Raw genomic sequence first — 9,424 nt, forward strand, 5'->3', positions numbered from 1 at the left:
TGCGCTCGGTGTACTGAGATCTATTCCTTCGTACTCACTGGTACAAACACACAGGACATACGTTTCTCATGTTTGCAGCAGCTGTTGTCAAAATCCTGAAATGTAATTTGTGCTGAGCAGCCACAGGTAATTTGAACTGACATGCGATTTGTCTGGAGGATTGGCAGCTGGATTGCACAAGCATTAAAATACCTACTACCCACTGCCTCCTTTAGGACGATGTTCTAAGAGTATAAACTGCTCATCTGCAAAAACAACCCAAAACAAAATACAAACAAGGTAACTCCTCTGCTATAGAGTCAATAACTCCTCAAAACTGCCACAGAAACTAGCACACCAGACCCAGGAGTCCAACAAACCAGCTCTCTATTAGCATCCAGCCACTTTGTGTCTACTAGTAGAAGTCCCAGCCACAAAGAGTTTGCTATCTATATAGAAGAGACAGAGACTATATAGAAGGGAAACAGCAGTACAGACAGAGAAAACGACCTGGCCTAGCTCAGGAATAGAACCATGGTCTCTTACCACTCCAGCCAGTGCCCCGCTTGACTGGACCACACTGTCTCTGCTTTGAAGAGTAACTCACCATTCACTTCTCTTTGAGAACCACAGCATTGAACCCTGCTGCATGGAGATACTGTTGCTTCTGTATCTTCAGCTACAGTCATCTATAAAAGCACAGAAAAAGCTGACCAAAGCATGAGCTCTGTTTGCTAAGCCATCACGTCAAGACAGGTTTTGAGTTGTGGAAATTGCACTGCTTGTAGCTTTTAGAGGTGCTTGGCGCAGTAGGAAATACACACATACAGAGATCGGTCGAGAGCAACAAAGATAAAAAAAGGTGTGTGGTGTTTTTACCTTAGAACTATCAGCCCAGCCAGTGACTGTACCCCCACCCTCCCCCCATAAACACTAATGGGAAAGTGTCTTTTGACTGAGAATTGGAAAACATTAAACCTTATGAACTGTAGGGGAGTTATCCTTGCCTAGCGGGAAAGGGATGGACTAAATGACCCAATCAGCTCTCTAACTGCTATGATTATATAATTCCAAGGAAACTGAGCTGGAACTAACTTTCTCGGTAGCCACTAGTGGCAGAATGTAAACGCTTTATCGTCATGCAGCACATGCCAACAGCAGACAAAAACCTCAACTCAAATACTTCCCCGACAGTGTCTCCACCCTCTGTTCCAATAGGTAGTACGCTGAGTCACATCCCAGAGCAGTGCACTTTCAATACATGACCCCCACCCCCTTATTTTTAAAACACAATATCCATCATTTCTCCATTCTGCCGCTCCAAAACAAACTCTCCCCCTACAAAGTACTTAATTGAAGCGAGATCTGTGGCCCCAGTTTTTGCTTTTCAATGCCCCTAGGTTTTTGACATGCTGGTAGATGCTGTAGCCATGTGTACTTTAAAGATAGGTTCAAGGCTACATCTGCCTTTCTAGACAAATGGTAACTGTTATATGATACCTACAGTTAGTGAAGAAGTACAAGGCAAGCATTCCCCTGTGAACAGAGAGTAGGGTCTGGGATATAGGAACCTAGGTTCCATTCCTACCTCTGCCACCGGCCTGCTGCGTCACTAAACTTCCACAAGTCACTATGAAGCTCTGTGAGTCAGTTTTCCCATCTGTAAAATGAGAATAATGATGATTGCCTCTGTTCTAAAATGCCTTTAGATCTATGGATCAAATCTGCTCTACAACAGTAAGAATACCTAGATCTTACAGTAGAGAGACAAGGTAGGTGAGGCCATCTCTTTTACTGGACCAACTTCTGTGGGTGAGAGGGACAAGCTTTCGAGTTTACAGAGAGCTCTTCGTAGCTCTTATATAGCATTTTTCATCAGTAGTTCTCAAAGGGTTTTGCAATGGAGGCAAATATCATTATCCCCATTTTACAGAGGGGAATCTGAGGAACAGAGAGAGGCAAAGTGACTTACCCAAGGTCACCCATCAGGCCAATGGCCAAGTCAGGTATAGAACCCAGGTGTCCTGAGTCTTAGTCTAGAACTCCATCCACTAAGAGATAGGTGTTATTGTTAAATAAGTTAGGGGGGAAATCAAAATGAAAGTACAGGTAAACAATTTTTTTAAAAAAAAGGTTTCTGTGTCTACTGCATTCTAAGATGTCAGGTTAATGCCTTAGGACACATTGTTTGGGCCAGGGCTTTGGAGCTGTGCTCCGGCTCCGTTCCAGCTCCAGGCAAAAACCTGCAGCTCCACTGCTCCGGGGCTGCTCCACGCTCCAGCTCCGGGCTCCGCTCCAAAGCCCTGGTTTGGGCAACTCCTTTGAAAGAGCGAGACATAGGAGAGTCTATCTAAGAGTGAGTGTTTTACCAATAAATAAATATTAATTACAAGACAATATTAAAGTGAACAAAATCCCCAGCTTTGTTACAGAGTCCTTGTCATAACGATAACCAAAGAATTCAAACGTTTCCTAGTCTATATTGCTTTGTTACACTTTTACACAGACAGGGAAGCTTCCGGGTGGTAGGATGCCATCTGCTGCTTAAAAATGTTATTTTCTTGTTTCCTGTGCCTTCCAGGATCATTCAGGCACGTGACTCATGCATAGTTGGGGGGACAATTTTGTATTGAACTGAGTTTATTTGCAAAGGAAAACATGTTGGTTAATGAAATGGAATCTGCCCAGAGAAAAAAACGTTGACTAAAAAGTTTTAAGATAGGGCAAGCCTGGTTTGGTTAATGAATGAGAAGAAGAGGAGGAGTTATAGAATAAATGAGGCATCTCAGAGAACACATGCACTATATCATGCTTTGAACACGATACTGGAGTGTGTGTAATTTTCAGTTTGATCCTGGGCTTTGGCTATAAATGCAATTCTCTGCTATTAAAACAATATCTATTCCCATGAGCCAGCGCAACAGCCTGTAATCCTGAAATATAGACGCAGCTTGTCATTTTAAAGAGTGAAGAACAAATTAAAATATTCTGTCAGATCTTAGGAACTGGAGTTTAAACCGTCAAGCAAGGTCTATTAAGTCCAGTAATAGACACCAGGCATACTCAACACCACAATGGAAGTAAAATGAAATGAATGGTATCTCATAGTCACTGAAACTCTGGCAGTAATAAGCATCACACTGGGCTCACTGCACTGGCTAATGCATAATTTAGCTGGCTTCATAAATATCAAAACACACCACAGCTGTTAGTACTTCAGCGCAAAACTGGCAAATATTCTTTCAATTATTCAGTAGCTCATCTTAGGGAATCAGTTGACTCCTCCAAAGTTGCATTTTTAGAAAGTATCAATTACTCAGGCGTTGCAAGGACGTGATGCCACACCAGCTCTAGTGGCACCTCGTGGAAGGTACAGGGATGAGAGTTCGAAAGTTGCTTCTCCTTGCAAAAAATAAAATCCTGCTGAGTGGGCTCGCAAAAGTCTGCAGAATCCTGCAAAAATCCTGGTTGCAATGCACTGGCACAGCCCAGAGGAGCCCTCTCCAGGCCAGGTTCTAGGGAAGTTTTTAAAAGGATTGCTCCGGGAAGGTCTAGCTTTAAAGAAGCTGCTATAGCATCGCTAACCAAAAGGGGGCTGAATTATTCAATAATAACGTGAATCACCAAACAGTATATTTTCCAAAAAGAGCGGGGAGAGGACTTTGGGGAAGGCAATAATTTAAAGTTAAATATCCAGACGATATCGACTGAACTGTTTTAAACAAACACACAAGTATTCAAAAGTCCATGGTTAGTTATGCCCGTCCAACCTTATTATTGAAGCAGTAGCTGTGGCCAACCAGGATGCTCCTGAGAATAATTCCAGCCCCTTAGGGGAGATATTTAAATGCCACAATGATTGCAGCCTTAGAAGTACCTAAGACAGGGACTGGCAATAATGACTGATCGGTTATCTGAGATCAGGGTTTTGGTTATAGTATCACACAGTGACCAACACACAACCACCAGTTCCAGGGGATTTGGACATTTCCGATCATTCATTGGGTCAGTAAAGTACATCCCCATTCTTTATTTTACTATCCACTATTCTTTTAAAATATGATGGTCTGTCAGGGACCATGTATTTATATTTTCTCTGTATAATATAGTCCACACGTTAGACTCAGTACACAAAACCAAATGTAAAACATATGCAAAAACCAGGTCAGATTAATCCATGGCCAACAAAAATGACTAGACCTGATTGAAATTTTGTCAAAGAAAGTTTTTTATACTTTTGGCCTTCACAACATCCCCTGGCACCAAGTTCCACAGATTGACGGTGTGTTGCGTGAAGAAATACTTCCTTATGTTTGTTTTAAACCTGTTGCCTAGTAATTACATTAGGTGGCCGCTAGTTCTTGTATTATTTGGAGGTACTTCCTTGGAGGTGCAACTGTGACAGCATGAGTGGCAGGAAGAGCTGCCTGCCCTATGACCCTGTCAGGGAGCCTAGGGTCCTTAGGCAGCTAACCTGTCCCGCCACCCATGCTGCAGTGGCTACGCTGATATTTTTAGCATGCATGGGTATGTCTCCTCTAGCTGGAAATTATACCTTACAGCTCCAGCATAGACATACCTTAGAACAGAGTGCTCATGATGAAGCAAGTCCTGTTGTATCTGCTGCGGGATCTATGCACTCAGGATACACGTCCAATTCATTTCCTTCAGTGATTCTTTCTCTCCTTTACTATCTCCCTCTTTGTTTAGTCTTGAAAAATATTTAGGAGTAAATAGGAAACCGACACTAACTCCTCCATTACAGAATTTGCTATAAAAAAAAGAGATGTCCGTATATCTCTCAACAGACAATAGATAAGGTGCCGGTAGATGGTGATCAAGAATACACAGTATTGTTCTTGGACTTTGTGGGACCAATGCAACCTCTTGTTGTGCACTACAAATGGCTCTGTGTGTGTGCTTTCCCACTACTTAAAGCAACAGAGCACCTTGCATATAATGGTAATGGGGTGTAATAGACTGGGTTTTTATAAAGACTTTAAACTAAACTGTTTAAGTTTAAGTTTAACTTAAGTTTGGATATGGATATGTACTCCGTATCCAAACCCCCGCAATGAGTAAAGTGCAAAGTCTCACTGCAACAACTGCACGGCTGTTCAGGAGGGACAGATCAGCCCACATAGATAAAGAACTAGACCAGGCCTTTAGCTAAGTCTAACCAATTTGAGCATCTGGAGCTAAACTTTATGGCTTAAGCCCATTTTATTCCCAGAGTCCTGATCGTGGTCCAGCCCCTAATGTTTGGCTGTCTGCATCAGTGCTGCGAATACAGAAATCGCAAAAGTGATATGCTGTTCTGCCCACTCCGGTGCTCCAGGACCTCTTGCTCACTCTCCCAAGGCCTGGTCATGCATCACTGGGAGGTTTGCCATGCCTCAGTGGGAACAGGAGCAGATTCCTAAACTATGATGCACCCATGGCTGTGAGCAGTTCCCTCTATCTCCTAGCCCATGTCATATTTTTTTGGCAAGTGACAGTTTTCTGGTACCATGACCTTTGCAAGAAAAATAATGTCCTATATTTCGATTAAGAGCTTTGCTCAAAGAAAGCTGGGCATTTTCCTGCAGGAACTGAAAGGACAAGTCAGCAGGGAGACAGACACTGCTGCTAGGCACAGCTCTTGCAAGACACAGCATGAAATTTTCAGGCAGATGTTCCCCATTGGGAATCTCAAAGCCCATTCTCAGACCTGAATCCCTGCCCCTAGTGAATAAATCACTCCGCCTAGTTAGTGGCATCTCCAACAACAAGGCAACAGGTGGTCACCTAAGATGCTGAGCTTATCAGGACATCTGACATTATCAGGGAGAAATGTTAGTCTTAAATTTGTGCCAAAGAGGACAAAAGAAAAGAAGAAAAAAATAGTAGAATAGTCTGATATACAATTACGGAATATGGGCATAAGTGAGACTTGAGTGCTTTTCAGGTGTGAATTTCACCTGAATTTTATCTCCTTTGGTAGGTTAACAAATAATTTCTGAATCAATCCCAGGTTTTTTTAATGTATTTGTTCACTGTGAATATTCACTAAATACTGTGGGGGGAAATTCTTACTATGTAGATTGTAAACTCTTTGGGTTAGGGACTGTCTTCTTGTTATGCATTTATGGCACAATGGGGCTCTGATCCCTGACTAGGGTCACCAGGTGCTACCACAGTACAACCATTAATAATGTTGGTTGCTCAAACTATTCACTTGGGTTACATTTGCCATTCACTATTCATGTTCTGCGGTCGATCACCTGAGTCACATGATATTTACTCTGATCCCTGATTGGATGGTAAAACTTTCTGAAATGGAAATAAAATAAATCGTGAATAAAGTTAATTCAGCCTGAATTTATGGAGGAATAATCATTTGTGCTAAAATGCTGGACACTTTCTGGAATCATGAACATTTTCACAAAGAACTGGAGATTATGCAAATACTCACAAATAAGGACTGAATCATAGATGGCTTAAGAGGCACGTAAGTGGTGGACAGGCCTCGCGTAGAAGTGAATTTCACCCAGAATGAACACTCATAGTTTGAACGGCTCCGCTTTGTAGCACAGATGTTGTCCTGATACAGTAACTCCTCACTTAACGTTGTAGTTATGGTCCTGAAAAATGCGACTTTAAGCAAAACAACGTTAAGTGAATCCAATTTCCCCATAAGAATTAATGTAAATGAAGAAAATCAAGGAAAGGGTGGGCCCCTTACTGAATGAGGGAGGCAACCTAGTGACCGAGGATGTGGAAAAAGCTAATGTACTCAATGATTTTTTTGCCTCTGTCTTCACGAACAAGGTCAGCTCCCAGATTGCTGCACTGGGCAGCACAATATGGGGAGAAGGTGACCAGCCCTCTGTGGAGAAAGAAGTGGTTCGGGACTATTTAGAAAAACTGGACGTGCACAAGTCCATGGGGCCGGATGCGCTGCATCCGAGGGTGCTAAAGGAGTTGGCGGGTGAGATTGCAGAGCCATTAGCCATTATTTTTGAAAACTCATGGCGATCGGGGGAGGTCCCAGATGACTGGAAAAAGGCTAATGTAGTGCCCATCTTTAAAAAAGGGAAGAAGGAGGATCCGGGGAACTACAGGCCAGTCAGCCTCACCTCAGTCCCTGGAAAAATCATGGAGCAGGTCCTCAAGGAATCAATTATGAAACATTTAGAGGAGAGGAAAGTGATCAGGAACAGTCAGCATGGATTCACGAAGGGGAAGTCGTGCCTGACTAACCTAATTGCCTTCTATGATGAGATGACTGGCTCTGTGGATGAGGGAAAAGCAGTGGATGTGTTATTCCTTGACTTTAGCAAAGCTTTTGATACGGTCTCCCACAGTATTCTTGCCGCCAAGTTAAAGAAGTATGGGCTGGATGAATGGACTGTAAGGTGGATAGAAAGCTGGCTAGATTGTCGGGCTCAACGGGTAGTGATCAATGGCTCCATGTCTAGTTGGCAGCTGGTTTCAAGCGGAGTGCCCCAAGGGTCGGTCCTGGGGCCGGTTTTGTTTAATATCTTTATTAATGATCTGGAGGATGGTGTGGACTGCACTCTCAGCAAGTTTGCAGATGACACTAAACTAGGAGGCGTGGTAGATACACTAGAGGGTAGGGATCGGATACAGAGGGACCTAGACAAATTAGAGGATTGGGCCAAAAAAAACCTGATGAGGTTCAACAAGGACAAGTGCAGAGTCCTGCACTTAGGACGGAAGAATCCCATGCACTGCTACAGACTAGGGACCGAATGGCTAGGTAGCAGTTCTGCAGAAAAGGACCTAGGGGTCACAGTGGACGAGAAGTTGGATATGAGTCAACAGTGTGCTCTTGTTGCCAAGAAGGCTAACGGCATTTTGGGCTGTATAAGTAGGGGCATTGCCAGCAGATCGAGGAACGTGATAGTTCCCCTTTATTCGACATTGGTGAGGCCTCATCTGGAATACTGTGTCCAGTTTTGGGCCCCACACTACAAGAAGGATGTGGAAAAATTGGAAAGAGTCCAATGGAGGGCAACAAAAATGATTAGGGGTCTGGAGCACATGACTTATGAGGAGAGGCTGAGGGAACTGGGATTGTTTAGTCTCCAGAAGAGAAGAGTGAGGGGGGATTTGATAGCAGCCTTCAACTACCTGAAGGGGGGTTCCAAAGAGGATGGAGCTCGGCTGTTCTCAGTGGTGGCAGATGACAGAACAAGGAGCAATGGTCTCAAGTTGCAGTGGGGGAGGTCCAGGTTGGATATTAGGAAACACTATTTCACTAGGAGGGTGGTGAAGCACTGGAATACGTTACCTAGGGAGGTGGTGGAGTCTCCTTCCTTGGAGGTTTTTAAGGCCCGGCTTGACAAAGCCCTGGCTGGGATGATTTAGTTGGGAATTGGTCCTGCTTTGAGCAGGGGGTTGGACTAGATGATCTCTTGAGGTCCCTTCCAACCCTGATATTCTATGATTCTATGATTCTATAAATGAGGGGGGGTTAGGTTCCAGGGAAATTTTTTTCACCAGACAAAAAATTATATATTATATAGATATACACACAGTATATGTTTTAAACAAACAATTTAATACTGTTCACAGCTATGATGATTGTGAAGCTTGGTTGAGGTGGTGAAGTTAGAGGGTGGAAGAGTGAGGGATATTTCCCAGGGAATGCCTTGCCGCTAAATCAGTGGTTCTCAAACTTTTGTACTGGTGACCCCTTTCACATAGCAAGCCTCTGAGTGCGACCCCCCCATATAAATTAAAAATACTGTTTTATATATTTAACACCATTATAAATGCTGGAGGCAAAGCAGGGTTTGGGGTGGAGGCTGACAGCTCGCGACCCTCCCATGTAATAACCTCATGACTCCCTGAGTGGTCCCAATCCCCAGTTTGAGAACCCCTGTGCTAAATGATGAAATAGCATGCGGCTGAGCCCTCAAGGGTTAACACATTGTTGTCACTGTAGCCTCTCACTCTACAAGACAGCAGGAATGGAGGGGAGGGGAGACAGCATAGCAGACAGAGACAGACACACACCTTGTGTGTGGGAGAGAGAGAGAGAGTTGCACACTGCCCCGTTAAGTAAGCTGACCCACTCTTAAGTGCATTGGCTTTTTAAGAGGATCAGGAAGTTGAGACAGCAGGTGCTGCCCCAGGCTCTCTGTCTCTCTCCCTCCGTGTCCCCACCCTGCTCTACATGGAGCAGGGGTAAGCAGGGTGTAGGAGCAGGGAGGAGGGGGATACCCTGACATTAGCCCCCCTTCTCCTCCCTCCTCCCCCCCGCACAGCAAGCAGGAGTCTCGGGGAGCAGCTCCAAGGCAGAGGGCAGGAGCAGCACATGGCAGTGGGGGGAGGGGTAGCTGTAATTGCTAGCCTGCTGGGCGACTGCAGCACAGGGAACTTAGGGGAGCGGGGAGCCAATAGGGGGAGCTGATGGGGGGCTGCCGGTCCACCCTGG

Source organism: Chrysemys picta, chromosome 2 (genome assembly GCF_011386835.1).
Source record: "Chrysemys picta bellii isolate R12L10 chromosome 2, ASM1138683v2, whole genome shotgun sequence".
NCBI classification, from domain to species: Eukaryota; Metazoa; Chordata; order Testudines; family Emydidae; genus Chrysemys; species Chrysemys picta.